Source organism: Suncus etruscus, chromosome X (assembly GCF_024139225.1).
Source record: "Suncus etruscus isolate mSunEtr1 chromosome X, mSunEtr1.pri.cur, whole genome shotgun sequence".
Classification (NCBI taxonomy): domain Eukaryota; kingdom Metazoa; phylum Chordata; class Mammalia; order Eulipotyphla; family Soricidae; genus Suncus; species Suncus etruscus.
Genome location: NC_064868.1, coordinates 71,192,629 through 71,216,089, shown reverse-complemented (window position 1 = coordinate 71,216,089; position 23,461 = coordinate 71,192,629). Strand labels below are relative to the sequence as shown.

At 37.0% G+C, this 23,461-nt stretch overlaps 1 protein-coding gene across 1 annotated transcript in view; it reads right to left on the bottom strand.

Annotated features, from left to right (window-relative positions):
- The window catches only part of LOC125998606 (protein BEX4-like), a 108,855-nt gene that overhangs the window by 73,351 nt on the left and 12,043 nt on the right, over positions 1–23,461 (bottom strand). The gene's annotated exons all lie outside the window — the stretch shown is intronic.

Genomic DNA, 23,461 nt, shown 5'->3' with positions numbered 1-23,461 from the left:
AAAAGTTATATCAATTTAAAATGTTTGAAAAGCTTATTTTGTTTATTTTTAATTTTTTTATTGAGACCAAGAAACGTTTTCTAATGGTGGCAAAGTTTTACAACGCTAGGATGTTCTAATTTTTTCCATCTTTCTAAAACAGCACTTTTTAAAACTTGACTCAAATGAATCCCTGGAAATGACCCAATTTTCTTCTTTGAATATTTTTTCAGTCATTTTTTTTAAGCACCAGGGTTAAAAACATGTTCAGAAAAGGGTTTCAGCTATGAAATGCTCACCCTTCCATTCACCTCTGCAACTTTCCCGCCACTACTGTTTCCCATTTTCCTCATTTCCCAAATTTCCCTTGCTAGATTTTTTATGCGAACATACCATTAGTGTTCTTTTCCCAGCTGAACTCAAGTGTTACTGTCTGATCATTTTGATAATTAGTGGATGCTTCCAATTGGTTTTAAACGGAAATTCCATACTAACTTGAATTTTCCTCTGAAGGATTCAGTGCCTTGTTAATCAGATGAGTTCATTAAAAAAGACCAAGTGTCTCTGAGTGAACTTTATTTTTAACTCAAAGAAATATGTTGGAAAATAAATCTCATACACCCATGGATCTCTCAGAAGAGTTCCCTGTAGCTAAACAATCTTTTTTAGCCAGAAGAATTTTTGTTTACTCAGAGTATTCTTGAGTTATGCTAGTATCATTCACTTCCATTAAAACAATGAACAATCAATGTGGATAATTGTTAATGGTCAGAGATACCTGTAAACAAAAATGCTGTAAAATAGTATTCTAAAAGGAAACTGCTACACCTGAGATCTAAAATCCACAAGTACTTGTTGTATTAGTAGTGTCTTAAAAACAATCCTGTCATTTTGGGCACTTGGGTTTGCATTACTGTTTATAAAGGGGTGCTATGCATGTCACTTTCTCCCCTTTCAGCACTGTGTTTTCAGCACTTTTCAATAACTAAAAGCGGTAGGGAGGGAGAGTGGGAGGGGAGAGAGGGAGAGAAGTAAAATGCCTGACCGGGAGGCAGGTGGGTGGGGAGGGAGAGAGCATCTGGAAGGGTGTGAGGAAAACTGTTGACATTGGCAGTGGTAAATACAAACTGTTGAAGGTTGTTATACACTGACTGTAACTCAATCATGAGCAACTTAATTTATGAAAAAACTGTAGTATGAATAGCCTTGTAATAAGGTGTTTAAATAAAAAGAAAGAAAAGAATGAATAAATAGATACTCATATTAGAAGAAACAGAAACAATACAACCCAGTCAGTGGAGCAAGCTGGAGAATGAGGGAAATGAATCAGAAAGGGAAATAAATCAGTCAAAATTAGAAACCAGCACAGGGAAGGAAGGACTAGAAAAATGAACTTTTATCAGCTAGGTTATTGTAATTTTTATCTACAACATTTCCCCTCTTTTATATAGGGGACAACTGTGGTAATTTTTAAATTTTGTGGTATGAAAATTTGACCATTTTGATGTATGGCTCTTTATCAAGAAGGTTAAAAAATGTATACAATTGGAATGAAAGTGTAGTGTGTCCAGCTAACTGTGGTAGTGGGAATGATGTGTTAACGAATATTTGAAAAAATTTGAAACTGTTCCTCAAATATAGCCTTGTAGCTGGAGTACAGCACGTAGGGCTCTTGCCTTGCATGTAGCCAACCAGAGTTAAATCCCCAGCACCCCATATGGTTCCCCAAGCACTAACAGGAGTGAAACCTGAGTGCAGAACCAGGAGTAAAGCCTTAGTGGCCCACACCCAAAACGTATATATTTAGTTATAGTTATATATAATTATATATATTCTATCTGTACTGCCTCATTAAACCAACATGATCTCAAAAATAATTAAGAAAAATATATTTGTGTAACTACTGCCTCCAAATTTATGATATTCACTTATAGTACTGCCATACTCCATTTCATTCTCACTAAAGTCTGGCATCCCTGGTCTATTTCTAATAACCATAGTTCTGCCTTTTTCAAAATGTTTTATAAATGAAATCTATTGTGTTATATTTAGAGACAGACTTCTTAGCATAATACACTGGAAATTTAAGTTGTTTCAAATATCAGTAGTTTATTCTGTTCTTTTTTTGGCATCCTATTCTATTATATGCATTTTCCACAGTTTATCTTCATGTCCTTTAAAAGACATCTGGCTCATAGCCTGTTTTGAGTAATTATGAAAAGTGATATAAAACATTTTACCATTTTAGATCTTTTATAATTTAATTTTACTTGTTATTTTTCTTTTGACCACACCCGGTGGTATTCAGGGATTACTCCTGGCTCTGCCATCATGACTCACCAGCTCATATGCAAGACAAATGCCCTATCACTGTACTATCTCTTTGAACCCATGTGTAGGTATATTTTTATTTCATGGAATATTAGTGTTCTAGGGTACTATTTTATAACTTAATAGCCATCAGAGACTCTCTTCAACATACCAACATTACCTTACAAATGCCACTCTATCACGTTTTTACTTTGTCATTCTTCTGATTGAAAGACCTAGATAATAACACCATCATCAAAAGTAAATCCTATCTTTCCTCAGAACTGATATTTCATCAAAATTGAGTTTCAGGACCCACATTTCTAGGTTGCCATACACTCTCCGCATCATCCAAAAAAAACTTTCATACAATTTGTCCTAATTACTAATTTTCTCTCTTATCTTTGTATGTTGTTTTTTTTTTAAATCCTGATTGCCTTCTTCTTGCTCCTAGGTACTTTTGCTACTTAACATTAGGAGTCTAGCGTTCATAATTCAGCCTCTGACATCAATCTAGCTCAAATTTCTTTCTCCTTGTTCTACCAGTGCTACACGAGGTCAGTATTCCTTTTTACTGCCCTTAACGAAGGTTGATTTGTACTTCTCTTTTTGCCTGTGTGTTTGAGGGGGTAGGGAAAACTGAAAGAGGAAGATGGTAGCATTTTAGCATTTAGAAGATTTTATATATGACTTGTAATCTAGAATACTGTTTTCTATATTAACTTTTATAAATTAATTTCATACTATTTTTGTTCTGAGACTAGATTTAGCAAAACTTCCAGTATATTCTTTATTGATGTAGCAAAGCTCATCCTATAGAAAAATTTGATATTGTTATTCTTCTCCATTACTTCTCTCTCATGCTTTTTATGTGTTGATTCCATACCGCCCAACATAGAAAATCTGATCCAGAGTCAAAGATTTGTCTATATAGATACCATATATAAATATATGATAGTAGTCTCCATGGTAATTTGACCCTTTAGAGTGTGAATTCACTCAGCATATTCCATCACTTTGTTCAACTGAAGAGAAATCATTCATGTTTTTATATGAATTATATATACAGAAACTAGACGAATTTCCACTTAGACTGGATCTGTTTCAAATACCAAACTCTATGGGGCTGGAGAGATAGCATAGCGGTAGGACGTTTGCCTTGCAAGCAGCCAACCAAGTACCAATGGTGGTTCGAATCCTGGCATCCCATATGGTTCCCTGTGTCTGTCAGGAACAATTTCTGAGCACAGAGCAGGACCTGAGCGCTGATGGGTGTGGCCCAACCCCTACAAAAAACCAACAAACCCTCAAACCCTCAAAAAGCTCTTCTATCATTTTCCTGTTACCATATATTCCTTATCATTTGGAAACTGGGCATGAGTAAGTTTCAAACGTAAAATAAATTATCTTAATAATTACTGAGATTAGATCATTTTATGTTCTGTCATAACAAATCATTTTAAATGTTCCCATAATGTCCACACCATAGCAATAGGAATCTCTGAGTTGGTCTGCTTTTAGTTTTATTGTTTTTTTTTTGGGGGGGTCACATCCAGCTGTGCTCAGGGTTTATTCCTGTGCTTAGGGAACTATATGGGGTGCTAAGGATCGAATTTGGGTTGGTTGGCTAAATGCAAAGCAGGCACCAAATCTCTCTGGCCCCTCTAGCTTTGAGTTTTAGTATGTGGAAATACATTCCATATCTATATCAGCTCAGTAATCAGAGTTTCTGTGCTTAACTCTGAAATCCTTATCTCTATATAGAGAGCATTTTGCAGGATTGCAGGAAGGCAAAATTCAGCTGTACTTTTGTGTGAACCAGGACAGAGAGTTCTCTTGCTGTTTTAATTACATTTAGTATTTTTATTTCTCTTCTATTGAGTTTATAAAACTTAATTGGTTTATAAAAGTGTAAATGTGTATATGGATTTGGGATGTAATGATGACACACTTTGCCTACCATAAATATCTAAAGCTAGTAATCATACTCAATTGAATCCCCATAAGCTCTCATTCTACACCCCCCACCCCACCCCCGCTGGAATGCCTCAATTCTTTGATTTTCACTGGACATTGTATTTTTGCTTGATTTGTTTCCTTATCTACCAGAAATAAATGATATCTTCTGGTAATTTTTTTACCTTTTGAATTATTTAACTTAGCATGATCCTTTCCAGTTCCATCTATGTTATAGTAAAAACCAGTATCTCATCTTTGTGGGATGGAGAGATAGTTCAGCGGATAGACCACTTGCCTGCATGACCTGATTCAATTCCTGACACTCCATATGGAGTGTCACCAGCAGAAATGATCTGAATAAAGAGTTAGGCGTATGCCCTGAGAATGGTGAGGTGTGGCTCCAAAAATCAAAATAGTGTTACCTTTTTTTAGAGCTCAATAGTATCCCACTGTGTACATAAACCATAATCAGATGTTAACATCTGTCCTTAGGCACTTGGGTATTTCCATGTTTCTCTTGGCCGTCTAAACATCTTGCTTGGGCAAGTGTTTACTCATCTTGTCTTACCAGTTTCTTGGGGGAATTTTGCTCACATTTGGCGATGCTCTGGTTTTACTCCTGGCAGAGTGTTCAAAGAACACTACTGGTAGTGCTCAGGGACACAATCAGTATCAGGAATCAACCCAGGGTGAGCCACACTTTTAGCAGAAGTTAAGGCAAGTTCTTTAAACCCTGTACTATCTCTCTGGCCCTTTATCCTCTCTTTTTATGATTTTTGGTTGTTGTTTATTGAGTTTTATGATTTCTTTATATAACTTAGATATTGGCTCTTTTTAGATGTATGGTATTCAGATATTTCCCATACAGTAGGTTGTTTTTTAATTTTAGTTATAGTTTTTTTTTGCACAAAATAGAATTTTTTAAATTTTTTGTTGTTTGGGTCATACTCGGCAGCACTCAGGAATTACGCCTGGCCCTGGCAGGCTCAGGGGACCATATGGGATGCTGGGAATCAAACCAGAGTCCATCCAGGGTTGGCTTAAAGGTTAACTGTGCTAGTTTGAAGCTTCTGTAACCCTAAGAAAGGAGCCTGAGAGCTCAGTAAGGGATACTTGTTTTAGGGGGGACCTCAGCATCTGGTAAATAAACTCCCCTGTCTTATTGCAGTGCTGTTTCTCTGCAGTGCTCTTTGTAGGATGGATCTCAAATGAATCCAATATAAACTTTAGAAGTTAATAGCCAGAAGCTTTTTAGTTGTTATGACATGTTTTTACTTTTGACTTCCTCTTCTAGACAATGTAGTCAAATCCCTGAAGATGTAAACAAGACACACCTGTTTTTGGAAGGGGTAACTGTCAGGATATTGGTCTTCACAACATGATAATGTGGGCTATTCCTGGCTCTATGCTTGAGAATGACCCCAGGCAATGCTAAATGAGTCTTATTTAGAGTCTGGTTTTGAAAGTTTGCCATGCAAACTAGGACTGACCCTGATTTGATCCCCCTCCCAAAGGTTCCCCCATGCCTGGAGCTCAGCAATTTCTGAGCTCATAACCTGGAGTAACCCCTGAGTGTCAGCAGGTGTGGCCCAAAGAGCCAAAAACAAAAAACAAAAAACAAAAAAACAAAAAATCAGATCAGGGTCAATTACCGTAATCTCTCTATCCACTATACAATGCCTCCAGTCCTTTTCTGTTTCTCACACTGACTGACTAGTATCAATCGAAGTGCTAAAAAATAAAAACAAAAGAATTTTCAAGTTGATATTCATTCCAATGTTGAAATTGCAAGTAGGCAAAAACAACTTAAGTTTCCACAAGCATGGGAAGAGTTAAAAACATTTCTGCTATGAAAATTGTACACATATAAAAAATGAATGAGATACAGTGATGGTGAGAATTTTTAGGTATTCCTAAGTCTTTCTACATTTACTGTTTCAAATTATTTTGGAAGAAAGATATTACCCCACATGTATCATCCATTTATTTAATGATATAACTGTTTGTTGCTATCACTATCATACATATCTTCAGTTATAATCTTTATAGTTACAATTTTGTTTATTATTTTGTCTAAATGATTCTGTTGGAAGCACTTTTAGATTAAGTTACCTTGATGTATCTTCTGTGTTTGCACATTGGTATTATACATGTTCCACGTTTATAATTTTTCCCTCTCTATAGTCCTTCAATCAGCCATTTCTCTGGGAATCTTAGTTAATTTTAGTGTATAACCATACTTTTTTTAATTTTTATTTTGACCATATTGGCTTACATATCTTTCACAGTAGTATTTTAGGAACATATTAACATTGAATCAGGGGAATACCCATCACCAAATTTGTCCTCCCCCCTTCCCCGTTCCCTTCCTGCAACCTATATCCCCCACCATCACCCCCAGACTGCTAGAGTAGGTGGTCCCCTCTATGTCTAGCTTACTATTAGTGATCATATATCTATTTGGATAACCATACTCTATAATAAGATGTCAGTAAAGATTGTTATAGTTGCTGCTGGAGTGTCATTGTTTCTAAGACTTCTTAGCTAATAGAAAATGCTATATCTGTATATATATATAATTATTGCATCTATCTCTATGTGTAGATTCAATGTTTTTATATGTTTCTGTATCTTTCAATTTTCCTCTTTTTTTTGAATATTTTTTCAATTTTACTTCCTTTGGGTTTTTGTTTGTGTGTGTAGATGTGCTGTTTTTGCCCAAACCCAGAAGTGCTCAGGGCTTACTTCTGGATCTGAATACAGGAATCACTCTTGGCAAGACTCAAAGGAATCATGTGGGATGCTAAGTATCAAGCCTTGGCTGGGCATGTGCAATGCTAGTGCACTAACTATTCATCCTTTCTTATCTATGTATATTTTCCCATTCTTTTAATTTGAATCTGGACTATCTTTCCAGCCCCTTAATTACCTTGTGTTTTAATTTAAATCTCATCTCTCCCCCTTCTCTTGCCTTCTGTTGTAATGATAACCAGATAGTTACTTGCATTTAATTATGGAATTTATTGGGGATCTCTAGTCTTGGTTGTGGTTCTGGAACATACAGATCATTGTGGTGCACTGAAGATTACCTTCTTGGTTGTGAAATGGGAGACTCCAAATGGCAGTGCTATTTAGTAATTCCTGTTATTACACTCTAATCCTCTTGTCTATAAAACATGCCCTAAAGTATCCCAAAGTTCACTCAATGAAGTTTTAGAGTTATCTTGCTATTATTTATCAAGAAATCTGGGGTCAGAGAAAGATATTACAAAGCACTTGCTTTGAATGTGACCAAACTCATTTTGATACTTGGAACCACATGTGTTCCTCTGAGTACTGTCTGGAGTGTTCAGAATCAGGAATAGCTCCTAAGAACTCCTAAGCGTGGCAGTATTTCTCCCCCACACAGACACACACACAAAAATACCAGTCATGTAGCATGTAGGTCAGGGAAATATATTTTTTTTAATTTTTTGGTTTTGGGGCCTCACCTGGTGATGCTCAGGGATTATACCTGGCTATGCGCTCAGAAATCGCCCCTGACTTGGGGGACCATATGGGATGCCAGGGGATCGAACCGCAGTCTGTCCTAGGCTAGCACAGGCAAGGCAGTTGCCTTACCACTTGTGCCACTACTCAGTCCCTATTAGTGATATTTTAAGGAAGGACAGAACTAAATATAATAACCACAGAGTCAATAACACTGAAATCATGAGACCCATATTTGAACAACCAAACTTAGACAGGTACCTGTGATGATGACAGGCAGGAATGAAGGGAAGTATAGAATGAACTCTGGGAAGATTGATGGAGAGAGGTTGACATTGGTGATGGGATTGATACTGAAACATTGTATATCTAAAAGACTATCAATAACCTTATAAATCACAATAGTTTAAATACAGTTTTAAAAAGTTAAATTGCTACCTAAATTTTCCCATTCGTTTACATATTTGTTTTCATCTTCTTCCTCCAAGACTCACTAGACTTGGGGTAATCATTTGCTCCATTTCTTAGTTCTCCAAAGTTTTTAAATGTTTCATTTTTGTTTATCTATTTTTTCCCAGTTATAAGTGCAGTGCGAATGATATACTTTTCAGTTCTCTGGAAATGAAAAAAAATTTATTTTTGTTTTTTTGGGGGCCACACCCTGTGACACTCAGGGATTACTCCTGGCTACGCGCTAAGAAATCACTCCATGTGGGACGCTGGGGGATCAAACTGCGGTCTGTCCTAGGCTAGCGTGGGCAAGGCAGACACCTTACCACTTGCACCACCGCTCTGGCTCCAGAAATTAAACTTTTTTTAAATGACTCACTTTATGACTTAAAAACAATGTTTTATTAAAAATACTCTGGTTTCATAAGTAGTTCAAGAACTAATGTTTTAGTGACTTGCAGTATATCAGTAGAATATTGAGTGATATTCTCAAGAATCTGTTAATCTCAGTCGCCAAAACTTTTTTCTGCTTTGAAAAAGTAGAGAGTAAAAAGCAAAGCAGATATCTCTCATTGTATATCTATCTTCATCAATATTAACCACAGGCAGAAGTTAATAATATCGTTTAATAGTATGACTTCTATTCATACTTTGGGGTATGAAGGAGAATTATGAATGTATGGTAATAAATCTCCACAACATTAAAATTTTAACCCTACTTACTCCCTTTCAGAGCCAGTTAGAACCTGGAAATAAGGTAGGAGGGTTGAACCTTTCTCTCATAGTCCAGTTCAGTAGACCTCAGAATAGTAGTATTGGACCTATAGTTAAACATTGACCTATACGACCTTGCTCAGATTCCTAAAAGGGCTTCAGCTGTGTTTTTGCTCTGTTTTGTGGTTCAGCTCTGTATCTATCTGCTGCATTGTTTCTGAAATTTGAGTTAGCATTTATCAAAAAGTATAAGACTCTAGCAATGGACTTTCAAAGGTGTGTAACTTTCCAAATTGAGAAAATGGGTGTTATCACCTGTCTGAATATCTGAATATCCTTGGAACTCTAGACAGAGCTTATAATTTGGAGGTCAAATCAGCCAATCTGAATTGGACTGAAACGCCTTTTTTCACTCCCAATACTACTGCTTAGGATAATCTAAGCATTGCAATACTCAGTCAATATGGTCTGTGGTTCAATGCTAAAACTCAGTATATTGGTGTGCTCAGGTCCTGGAGGAGACATCCAGGAGCACACCCAGTGGTGCTGAGAGCCCTCCAGGGCCACAACCAACAGTGTTCAGGGGACCACACATGCAAAACATATACCTCTGAGCCCTGTGCTATCTTACTAGCCTCTGAAATGCCTTCCTCGGGTATTGATAGTATAAGAAGATACCATTTTGAGCCTTATTCTTTATGAGTATCTGAAGTGGAAGTCTCATGGCCAAATCCCAAGGGATTAGAGAGGTGAGGGTCTGGGAGCAAAAGCTAACACAGGAAATAATCCACACAGATTGAAGGGAAATAAAACAGGTTCAGAAAATTCCACCACAAGCCTGCTTCTGCTAGCAAGAGATACTAGCAGGCAGTTAGCCCAGCTGTGGAAAATAAAATTAAGACCCAGGGTCTTAATTGGGAAGCAAAAGACCACCCTCTAGGGTGGAGAACAGGTAAGGAACCAATTCAAAATGTGCTTTAATCCAGGTACTTCCAGTCCAATGAGTGACAAGCACCAGCAAAGAAGAATTACCCTGAATAGAATGAAAACCTGGTTATTCCAAAATGTCTCATTTGTAGAAACATTACCTATGTTAGGACATCTTAAGGATTGGTAATACGGGGCCGGGTAGGTGGCGCTGGAGGTAAGGTGTCTGCCTTGCAAGCGCTAGCCAAGGAAGGACCGTGGTTCGATCCCCCGGCGTCCCATATGGTCCCCCCCAAGCCAGGGGTGATTTCTGAGCACATAGCCAGGAGTAACCCCTGAGCGTCAACCGGGTGTGGCCCAAAAACCCCTCCCCCCCCCAAAAAAAGGATTGGTAATACAATAAAATGAAACTAAAATTAAAATCCTCAGGATTATAAGAGCAATTTAGTTAAGGCTTATTATATTAGAGTAATAAAACATACTGTAATGTGATCTTGTATGAAACACTTAAGTTATTTGAGCCTTAATTTAGTTACCTATATAGAGGGCAAACACCTCACCTTTTTTTATTTCTGAAATAAAAAAGAAAGAAAACATGAAAAAAGTAGAAGATGAACAGTGGTACGTTATAAAAATAAATGAGTTTTTCAGAGAGATTTAGAAGTTAAGGTGTTTTCCTGGCATGTAGCCAACCACATTTCAATATGTGGCACCTGATAGAGTCTTCCAAGCACTCCCCTGACCACTCCTGATCGCCCAGAAGATATACCTTACAACAAACGAAGGAGTAATACACCACTGGATTGACCACAAGCAAAATTGTTCATGAAATATTCAATTATTCTTTCTTGTTAAAATATATATTATGTGTGATAAAACTACATTTAAGGCAAGTGAAATGGGATTTATGATAGAGAAAGTACTCAATTATTATTTCTATAGGGGAATACTCAGTGGCACTCTTGGGGCTTGAGACCATTTCTGGTGATGCTAATTGGGTCATACCTGGCAGTGCTTGGAGTACTCAATTATTATATCATAAAGTCAATAAATAACAGTCCAACTTAATGAATCAAGAATTTCAGTTGCAAGTACCATATGCAGTCATCTTGGTTCAAAAAAATTTGTACCTCAGTAATAACAATAGCCAGCAGAATTTTTAAAATGGATAAATAATAGAATACAGTATTTCTTTTTTACCTACTGTTTCTTTTCACAATTTTAATTCCTTTCATTACGATAAGTATTTTGAAAGATACACATTGCTACAAATGTTCTATTTTATTATGGTTATTGGTGATTGTTATATTTTAATGTTTCTTATTTATAAATTAAAACTTAAATATAAATATATATGGAACATGCTATATATATATATGGCAAATGGTATATAGAGTAAAACTGTATGCTACATTTGGGGGGGTTGGGCCACACCCTGTGGCTATGTGCTCAGAAATCGCTCCTGGCTTGGGGGACCATATGGGATGCCGGGGGATTGAACCAAGGTCTGTCCTAGGTTAGTTGTGTGCAAGGCAAATGCATTACTGCTTGCACCACTGCTCCGGCCCCTGTATGCTATATATTTTTACTATCCAAGACTTCAGGCATCCTTTGGGAGTATCAGTATTTTCTTTAAAAATGATATACAAATGACAATAAACATTATACTTTGGTGAAAGGAAATTTAATGACTCTGGGATTCCACTTTATACCCAAAAAGTTGGCCATAATAAAAAATATATACAGACAATGACAATTGTGACAAGGACATAAATTGCATCACTGTCGATAAAACAGTCAAATTATAGCTGCTCTGAGAAAGTTTGAAACTTTCTTAAAAAAGCAAACACTGGTTTACCATGAATACAGCAATTTTAGTCATCAGTATATACACAGGAAAATTTCATGCAGAAATTTGTTCAGTACTGGCATGTGAGTGAATCTTGAAACACTGCACTCCATGAAAAAAAGTCAAGCATGAGTCCATTTATATGATATGTCCAGAATAGGTAAATCCAGAGAAATATATAGATTATTGTTTTCAGGTGCCTATGAGGCTTTCTTCTAGGGTTATCTTCTTTTAGGGTTGTCTTGGAATAAGACCATAATGATGATTTCAGAACTCAAAATAGTAAGTCACTAAACTATATACTTTAAATGGTGAATTTTGTGTTATATTAATTTTATTTCAATAAAGCTATTAAAAGGAAACAACGATGTAAACATTATTTAGTAATGTGAAGGTTAATATCAGAAGAAACTGCAAACATGTTTGGTAGTTGTCCCTGGAGAATTTTGAAAGTGGAATGCAGGGCAAACTGATGTTTTAATAAAAGGTGGTCTGCTAGTGATTGGCAAATTTTGCAAAGAAAAAGACTATATCCAACGTTAAAACATTTGGCAGGAATGTGTGCTATAATTCCTCTCCTGCAATAACCTCTTTTGAGAAACAAACTTCTCTTGCTAAAATATGAAATGATATGTTTTAGGCTATGTGTTCAATTAGTGAAAAAACTAGAACAAGAAATGAGATCTTCCGGGGCCAGAGCGGTGACTCAGCTGTAGCGTGTTTGCCTTGCATGTGCTAACCTAGGAAGGACCAGGGTTCTATCCCCAGCATCTCATATGGTCCCCCAAGCCAGGAGTGATTTCTGAGCACATAGCCAGGAGTAACCCCTGAGCGTCACTTGGTATGGCCCAAAAAACCAAACCAAACCAAAACAAAACAAAACAAAAATAAAAAAACTAGACCTTCAGACTTGATTGCTAATTATTGATATAAATTTCTACCATGTGTTATGTGTATCAAAATGAGTAAGGTTTCAAAGTTTGCTTTGAAATGGTCAAGTCTAGTGGGGGTAATTATAATACTTTAAATAAATAAATATATCAAGACTTTTAAAAGTATGTTTTCTCACTTCATGTCAATATTAACAAAATTATAAGATGAGAAATAAGATCTCCATAGTTCCACAGGAACATAGTGTTGTATATGAAAACATTTCCATAAGATTATTCTTTGCCTGTTGTCCCACCATGACCTTCCAGGTGGGGGCGCTGTTGAGAGCCGAATAAATAGTTTGGGAGCGAGGTTTTTCTGGGTCTTGGCCAGAGTTGACTGGCTGGCTCTAGGTAGTGTTTTGAGCTGTCTGTAGGCTGACAAAGGACTCTCTGCGTCCAGCCTTTTACCCCTTAACCCTCCTGGCTGTGTGGATTATTTGCTGCGGATAAATATTACCAAGGGGACAAGAGGATGGGAAATAATTTCTCATTCTGGGAGCTCTTTGCAGATACACAAACAGCCAACGAAGGAGTAAACGGGGCCCAACAAATGGGGCAACACATAGTGGGTGTTTAATTTACCAGGGAGTCCAAGAATATCAACGGTCTTAGATACTTTTGAGGACTATAGTCCATCAGCAAAAGCAGGGTGGTGAGGAATGGCTAAGGAAGGTAAAATACCAATGAAAAAAGAAACAGAGCCCATCAGGGATGGAATTACCTAGAGGAGAGTGGTACTGCCTACATTTCAGCTCTTCCGACTTATTCCTGAGCACAGATGACACCTTCCTCAGCTCTCTTCAAACATCTGGGAAGACATTGGTCTTTGTCAGTGGTACAGGGAAGAGGACAGGAGCAGACCCAACAGAGCTCAAACACTCGCTACCTCATCTGATCATTTTTGCATCACAGATTTTATGATTATTTCACAGAACAAACTGTTGTTTAACATTTTTACAGAATGGATCTGTGATAACTTTCAAGTTGATTCTTCCAGCTTTGACAATGTGTTTTACTTAACATTTCAAGTCCTGATAAAGGAATTCTAAGTGGATTCTAAGTGCCTTCATGAACTCATTTAATAATTATTTTAGGTTGTTGGGTATATATTTTACTGTTATCAATATTTTTGTTTTAGTTTTTGGGCCCAGGTGACACTCAGGGATTACTCTTGGCTATGTGCTCAGAAATCGCTCCTGGCTTGGGGGACCTATGGGATGCCGGAGATCGAACCGAGGTCCACCTGGGTCAGCCGCGTGCTACTGCTGTGCTACCGCTCTGGCCCCTGTTTTCAATGTATTATTATTTGTTTCATGATAAAAAAAATAGTATGTTTTGTTTTAGTTTGGAAGCCACATACCGTGGAGATTATGGGACCAAAAAGTGCCTGGAGATCTAATATGTGAAGCAAAAGGTCCATCTTTTTTGAGCAATCTTTTCACTCAATAGTGTAAGTTAGATCAAGGACAATCTTTAACTTCTACCACTCAGAAAAAACTATTATTTCTTTTAGTATACTTAGATCCATAGTTTTCTATATGAATAATGTATTATGTTGCTATAATTTTGTCAAAAAATTGGCTTATGCAGTTTTAAGAAAAAATTTTAAGTATTATTTTATAAATAAACAAAAATGAATATTTCTTTCATACATATGAGTGACTAAACCCTAAGCACTGATAGATTACTCTAACTGGGTCAAAAGGTTGCTGGTAGCAAGAGTGACAACTTAAAGCAAAGTATCAGCATGATAAAATAGACTGGCAAATGCATGTCAGGAAAATCAGGTTTGCAGTAATCTTATTGGAGAAATAAAAATTCAAGGCCAAAGGTACTAAACATATGGAATATATTTGAAGTCTTTTTGATCCTTACATCCTACCCTCCCTCACCTGGCATCATTTTGCCCTCCCAAGCAAATTAATTCTGCATATTTCTTTGCATTCAATGCAAACCACTCTTTTCATTATCCCTTTTCCATAGCTCTTCTTGAGTCCTTGACAAATCTCCAAATCTCCAAATCTCCACATTCTTTCATTTCCTCACTGCCCAAATGTCTTTCATGTATATTTTCCTGACAATCTCTGGGAAAATCTGTCCCACTGTTTGATTTTTTTTTCTCTCCAGGGACCATGATCTTCAGCTAGGTGCTTTTATGCTATTCATCACTCCCTCTCTGACTTTCTTTTCTTTTTTTTTTTCTTTCGGTTTTTGGGCCACACCCGACTGTGTGTTACTCCTGGCTGTCTGCTCAGAAATAGCTCCTGGCAGGCATGGGGGACCATATGGGACACCGGGATTCCAACCAACCACCTTTGGTCCTGGATCGGCTGCTTGCAAGGCAAACACCGCTGTGCTATCTCTCCGGGCCCCCTCTCTGGCTTTCTATAGAAGTCTGACTCAACCTCAGTGGATTATTTTCCTTCATCCAGGGAATTGCCCTGCTTTCCTTGATTGCTCTCATCTGGTTGTCCCTCACCACCTGACTGTCCCTCAACTTGTGCTCTGGATTCCTCTTTATGTATGGCATTTCCTCATCCTCTGACTTTTCTTTGTCTTCAGGCTCTATTTAAATTTCTGGCTTTTACTCATTCTCTATGTTTCTCTTATTTTCTAGATTTCCTTTATTTTTTGTAGACCTCTTCCATCTTGATATTTTCCTTTCATTTCCTCTCTTAGAAGACAAAGAGGAGACAAGGGAGAAGGAGTATGAAGATGGTAGAATATAGATGCTGAAAGCACATGCCTATGATTTAGGAATTTTCTTGACTCTATCTCGACTTCCAGGTATACTTCCACCTATACCTGTCCCCCTTTTTCCCTTCCTAATCCATATATGTTTACAGAAGCCATTACAGAAAAGTCCATAAGAGCATCTCTATATTTAAGTGGGGATTACAGAGAGATGTATAAGAGATTTGCCTCTATAATTTGATCTGACATGACTACTTTCATTTTAACCTTATGATACCAACTTACATTGATTTGCATGAATCCTGCCAGTTTCTTTTTTCCCACTTGTCTGCAGTTACATAACTGCAGGCACAACAGAATAATGGCTAATTCTGATTCTCTTCTCAAAATGATCTGTACTGCTCCTGCAGGTCTTTTCTTGTGTGGGTTGGTATTTACAACTACAGATCTGAAGACCTGCAGAGAGATAGGAGGCAGATAGTGGATCAATGAGGGATTGAAAAATGAATGGCACCTAATATTTTCACTGTTTCTCCAAATGGGATAGAGGTATGGGGTCTCTGAGGCCTCAATTATAAGGACAATAGTTTCATTCTACTCCAGTCCATTTCATTCATGACTTAATCACCTCTCAAATCCCAATGCTATCCAAATAATATCACATTGGGAATTAGGTTTCAACATAAATTTTGGGAAAACTTAAACATAATCTCTTTAAATAAATATATAAATATCTCTAAATAGGGGCCGGAGAGATAGCATGGAGGTAAGGCGTTTGCCTTTCATGCAGGAGGTCATCGGGTTCGAATCCCGGCATCCCATATGTTCCTCCGTGCCTGCCAGGAGCAATTTCTGAGCCTGGAGCCAGGAATAACCCCTGAGCACTGCTGGGTGTGACCCAAAAACCACAAAAAATATAAATCTCTCTAAATAAACATTTACCTGTTTATGTTTATTTTCCTGTATTTTTAGTGTGTATATGTGTGTAGGGTGGTGATAGTTAGATTATCTTTAGCAGTTTTGGGGAACTATTAGCATCTGACTTAATGCTTAGGGGTTATCCCTAGGCTTTGCTGGGGTACTGAGGAGAAAAGTATTAAACCAGGTTTCCAGCATATAAAGTATACACACTAGCCTTTTTATCTATCTCTTCTCCTTTTATTCCCCACCCCATTTTATTTCAGACTTTTAGTCTACTAAATCTGATCTGTTATCTCTTCTTATTTATCCCTCTTTACCCTCAGTTCTTAACTTGTTAGGCACCAAGACGAACCTCCTGCCCCAACAAACCACCACCCAGTTCCTCAATGAAAAGTCATCCTCTCAGTTCGCCATCTCGTGCCTCGGCAAGAAACTACAACCAACACGCCTGCTGACTCATGCTATGTGGCCCTTCTCACCCCCTTCAAATTGTGGACTCTTGAATGGTACCGGATTCAGCTTCAGAAAGACCCCCAGCTCAAGGACACTACATGATTCCATAAAGCTGCAAATCATATCTCAAACTCAAGACCAAGGTGTGTGATAAAAAAAAAGTGCCTTGGATTTCACCCCCCCAGACGAATATCTTAAAAGGCCTAATTGGGAGGCCTATATTGCCTTTGTATGTTTAATATTTTTATAATAATGCACCTTAAGAGGTTTATTCCTAAATATAAACGTATCCTCCTCCATCACATTTTTTTCAATTACCTTTTTTAAAACTCAGTTTTATTTATTTGTTCTTTAATATATACACACATATTTTCTTTATCCTCACCAGCTTTGGTGCTGCTTGGTACGAAAACCAAGAAAAAGTCTTGCCTGAGATAAAAAAAATCTCAGGTCAAAACCAGCGCACAGAGACTGTAGCCTGTTATTCTTACCCAGAATAGCACCAGCAATACAATATGACACCATACACTTTTTTTGTATAGGGGACACCATATAAACAGAAACAAGATCTTATCTTCTAGGAATAAGAACTCATACTTTTTATAACACATGGGTGCCTCCCACCATGAACATGTGTCATGTGGATACAACTCAGTCTCCATGAGATTGGACAATGTTAGTCCAACCCCGAACCCCAGATCCCAGATATAGAACTGATACAGCTTCCTGCAACAACACCAGGAAGCAAACTCCTTTGGGAAATTTCTAACACTGCTCTGGCACCAACTTGCACCAGTTCTGATATGACATCCCGGCAGCGAGGAAACGACAACTTGATCTAAGACCAAGTTGTCCTATCACATCACCTAACGATAAGAGGAAATCAGAAGATGTATCGTCCTTTGATCTGTACAAAAACCAAGAACTCTAACTACAAAAAACTGACTTTGACAACCATGAGTGGGCAGAACTTACCTTGGGGCCAATAAGAAAAATCCTACCCTAAGCTGTAGCCTAGGACTTGTGCAAAAATCAAGATATCTAATTACAGAGGCTCAACTTTGACAACAGAGACTGAGCAGAACTTTTGGAACCATAATATTCTAGGCTTTGGCTTAGAATCTGAGCAAACACAAAGAACACTTATTACAGAAGACTGACCACAACAGCAATGATGGAACAGAACTTCTAGAACCATAGACTCTATCCTTGACCTTGTCCTATGATCTGCGCAAATACCAATATCTCTAGCTACAGTGGCCTGATTTTATCATCCACAACTGAGAGGAAAGTTTCCCGGCACCACAAAAAAACACCTTGGGATGTGGTAATGAGCATGTATGGAGCCAGTAGTTGTTTCCATGACGGTATGCTTTAAGGGTGGAGAAACCCTGAATCTTTTAGGCCAAGGGAATTCCCCCTTTTCCCCAATACTTACTGTGCCTATGCAAAGAAAAAGAAAAGGGGGGGAGGCACAAAACCTTGCCACACCAGCACTCCTTTTTTTCCTCTTTATTTTTTTCCAATTTTGTCTTTCTTTTTTACTCTTGTGGTTATTACTTGGTGATTTTTTTTTTGTTGCTGGGTGCAATTTTTTTCTTTTTTTTTGGTGGTTGCTATCTTTTTGTTTTTTGTTTTGTTTTCCTTTATTTATTTGTCTTCTTCCAGCAGAACCACACAACTTGAATCACCTTGTTCTGCCTCATGAATTGAGGGAGAAAATAAAAACGGTACCAAAACCAAACAGCCATATTGAACATTGAGTAGAATTTGAAAATGATCTGCTTAAACATCAAACCTAAAGTCATTAACAGAATAAATACCCTATCTACAACAAACTATACACAGAGGGGAACATTTTCACTAGCACTCCGGGGGACAAAGGGGAGATATGGGACACATGCTGGGAAATTGGGTGGAGGGAGGACAGCCTTGGTGGTGGGAATGGCCCTGATTCATTGTCACTATGTACCATAAATACTACTGTGAAAGATTTGTTATTCACTCTTTGGTCACAATAAAATTTATTATTAATAAAAACCCCAAAAAACTGGAAATTGAACTCCCATATAATCCAGCTTTACCACCCCTAGGAACATAAAAATACAATTCAAAACTCCCTCTCACACCTATATTCATTGCAGCACAATTTACAATACCCAGACTCTGAAACAACCAAGATGCCCTTCAACAGATGAATGGCAAAAGAAACGGGTACATATACACAATGGAACATTATGCAGCCGTTAGGAAAGAATAAGTCATGAAATCTTTCTATCCATGGATGTACGTGGAATCTATTATGTTAAATGAAATAAGTCAGAGGGAGAGAGATAGACACAGAATAGTCTCACTCATCTATGTGTTTTAAGAAAAATTAAAGACATTACTGTAATAAGGCCCAGAGACAATAGAGAGAAGGGGTGGAAAGACCAGCTCACAATTTCAAGCTCATCACAAAGAGTGGTGAACTCTGTTAGGGAAATAACTGCATTAACAACTAGCATGACAATGTTAAAGAATGAGAATGATAGAATGCCTGGTGTGAATAAAGGGAGGGGTGAAAGGGGGTATTCTGTTTATAACTGAAACCCAACTACAAACATTCTTCTAATCATGGTGCTTAAAAAAAGATTTATATTTAAAAGAACAAATTCCACATTTCCTGAAAGTTTATTTCTATCCCCCTCTTTCAGGTTTGATTTATTTCCCAGGGACAACTCTGAGGCCTTTTTAGATCTAGAGGTAGATGCCCATCCCTTCCAGTTAGGCATCTGGAAATCCCCACACCATACCAGTTTCAACAAGCCCAGCACACATCTCCTGAATAGCATGGCTACATATAAGATTTCGTACTGTTCACAATTATACTCCCTCTTAGTGGGATTAGACTGGCAGGGAAGGTAAAGAAATAATTCTCAGCTTAATTCCTCAGAAAGCCACAGGGGAGGCTAACTACAAAAATTGACTCTCAGCACAGCTTGAGCAGAGCAAACCGAATAGCAAAAATGTAAAGAAGTCCATTAAGTTCAATGAGCAAAACAGTAACACAGCACTTAACCCCCACTGATATACTCGGTAAATCCACAGAGTGCCACCCTTGAAATGATGTCTAATCTCAAAAACAAAACAAAACAAAAACAAACAATGGCACATTAGTCAACAAAAAGTATATGACATTGGGGGAGCTGGAATTAGCTAAAAGTGGAAATAACAGAAATTAAGAATATGGTAGATGATATAACAACTCAATAGAATGCCTGAGTAGCAGAGTAACATCAGAGATATAGATAAAGGAGCTCCAGCTTGAGATGGAGGAAACTCTAGAGAACAGTAGAAGATGAAGGAAAAGTCTAAAAAGAAGAGCACACCAGAGAATAACAGGATAATTTCAAGCAGAACAATATAAGAATCATCAGAGTCTCTGTGGAACAGGAATGTGAATTGAACGAAGAAAAATTACTTATCATAGATAAGAATTTCCAGGAAATGAGAATACAAAAACCGAAGCAGCCTAAATATTCTCATCAAACACAGACTAAAATAGGAAAACTCTAAAATACATTATACTCACAAGGACAAAATCCAAAGATAGATACAGAATCTTGAAAGCGGGAGATAAGTGATAAAACTGAACTTGCATTCAAAAGAAAGCCCATAGGACCCACAACAGTTGTTCCAAATGAGACTTTCCAGCCACAAGATAATGGATGATATAGTACAAGAACTCTATGAAATTAACACCTTATCATTAATAGTCTAGCTGGATTATCATTCAGATATAAAGGTAGGATACAGTACTTCAGGGATAGAAAACAAAGAGGGAATTCATAGCCTTGATTCAAGTCTTGCATTAAGCATTAACGGAGTTTCTTTAAATGGAAAGACATATTTCTTTCTAAGTAGTGCAATGGTCTCTTTGTCCAGACACTTCAGGGAGTTCTCTGGGTCCCTCAGGAAAGGGGGTGCAGGGTTCAGTGAAGGAAGGAGACACACTGAGTTGTTGTGGTGAGTCATAATTGTGTGCCTGTTTATTGAATGCTACAGAGCTGTATTTAAACATGAATTTTACACGTGAGAGACTGCCTACACCTGCTTTCTTGCAAGGTTAAAAAAAACTGTACTTTCTTGTAAGCAACAAGCTTATCAGTACATACTGCTTGTTCCATAAGTTTCTTCACAACAGATAATTCACAGGCCTTTAGTATGGGTTACAGATATTCTGAATGATAAATTCCAATTAAAAGACAGAAGGGGGTTGAGTCCGAGGCTTCTCTGGTATCTAAAGGCAAACTTTAACATTTCTGTTTTTTACTCCTAGGCTGGACTTCGGGTGTCAATTCTGATATAAATTAAAAGATTAGCAAGTTTGTCAGGTGTTGTACAAAGGGATCCTTTCATCTCAGCAGAATATCTTTTAAAAGACTAACTTTACTTTGAGAATTACAAAGTTATTTTTATGTTTCTTTTGATGCTGATTTTCCCAGGAAAAGTGATATTTAATCAAGGCCATATTTTATGTACTATTTTTTTCATCTGGAAGTAAATGTTAAACTATATACATATTTAGTACAGCAGCAGGGAGATTCTTATAAGGCCAAATAAATGTTTGCAACTATTCTTTGAAACTATTACTAAGCTTGAGGAATACCACCCTAACTTTTCAAGGGAGGGACCTCTCTTTGAGGTCTCCTTTCTTAGACATCCGTGCTGGGGGAGCCCAGCAGGCCTTCTGATTTTAACTTTCCTTAAATTATGGCAGCAGTAAAGTAGTACATCTCTGGTTATAATTTTTATTTATTTTTGTTATAATTTTGATGATATGGTAGCAGTAGTATTAATTTTCTAGTTTTAATGTACATAGTTACTATATATTTACCATCACCAAAGTGTCAATCTTTATGTCACTTCTAGTTCTTCCTTTCCCCTATGCTTTCGAATTTTTTAGTGATTTCAGTTCTATAATCAAAGGTTTGTCATCATTGGACACTCTGGTTTCTTGTTTTTTTATTTTTCTATATGTAACAGTTGAGTGAGATTATCCAGTATTTATTCTTTTTCCTCTGATTTATTTCACTTAACATACTGTTCTGTAGTTCCATTTATATTGCTGCAAACTGCAATATTTTATATTTTCTTACAGATATGCAATATTCTATTGTGCATATATGCTCCAAGTTTTTTATAGGATTTTAAACAAACTAAATTTTTGGTCAGCTCTAAACACATGTAAGGAGTTTGGGAATTGTCATTTACATTTCTATAACAAGAACCAGTTGGTAGAATTGAAAACCAAAGACTTTTCTTTGAATCACCAGAGAACTAAGATTACATTGCATATTGTGACTCTCATATCTTAAGAGATAGGTCACAGGGCCCAGAAAATATCTCAGTGGCTTAAAGAATTTGTCTGGCAAGCCCAAGGACACATTGAGGTCCTCTTGATGGTTTGGGATTCATATTGGCAAATGCCTGGAAAATGATTCAATGATTTAAAATGATACTATGGCAAGTATGAGCCTCTAAAATTACTAAGGCCTGTTGCTAGGGTATGAATCTGAATCTTTATCTAAGCTATAAGAAAGTAATTTCCCGGGGTCAGAGCAATAGCAAAGTGGTAAGGCATTTGCTTTGCACACGGCAACACAGGACAGGCCCAAGTTCAAATCTGGGCATCCAATATGGTCCCCCAAGCCTACCAGGAGTGACTTCTGAGTGCAGAGCCAGGAGTAATCCCTGAGCACTGCTGGGTGTGACCCAAAAATAAAAAACAAAATAATTTCCCTGTGGTAAAAAGAGGACAAAACTTCAAGAATATAGGATGTTGCCATCAGAAAAGTGAATAAGCAGGAATTAAAACAAATTATACCAATAGAAAAAGTTAAGAATATTTGTAAATAAGAGTCCCAAGACACAGACCTGATAAAATAATTAAAATTAACTAAAATATTACAGAATGTACCTCAGTATTTTACCACATTAATAAAGCCTCGTATTATAATGGTGGGTGGCATCTGAAAGAGCTATAAATTGTATATTTTATCGAGGAACAGTACAAGGAAGATCCAAAAGTCAAGAGACCAAAATCTGAAATTAAAATACATGATGAATTTTAAGCCCTTCGTATATATATCCATAAATATATTAAAAAAATAAAACTTGAAGTTAGGTTATCATAAATATTTGCACTCAAGCTCTGTTTACCTTAGTTCTTATTATTTTATACCTGTATTTTAACCAAAAATTATAAATCATCCTAATGAAAATGCATTAGGAAGAGAAGAAAAAGATGTATTTATAACATATGTGGACTTTGAAAAATTAAATTACACATAAAAAGGGAATAATTGAAAAATCAATATCATACAGCATGGGAAGTAATAGCAATTGTTAAGGGGCTCTAAGGATGCTAAAATTGTTAAATTAACTAATTTTAATTACTTTATTTAAATACCGTGGTTACATGGTTGATTATAATAGGTTTTTTTACACTCATACAAAGTTGTTCATACTTTAGTTTCAGACATACAATGTACAATAAAAGTTTCATACATAAAACTAGTGTTTTCCCACAAAAGCACCAAGGGGAGAGTAAATGATCATGCAAGGAGTCTATAGTTAATCCCATGACAGTATACTTCAGGGGTGGAGAAACCCTGTATCTCCTAGGCTAAGGGAATTCCCTCTATAATATCCCCAAGAATTACTGTGCCTATGCAGGGGGAAAAAGAAAAAAAAGCACAAAATAATAATCTTATCCACATATGTATATTTATTGATTGAT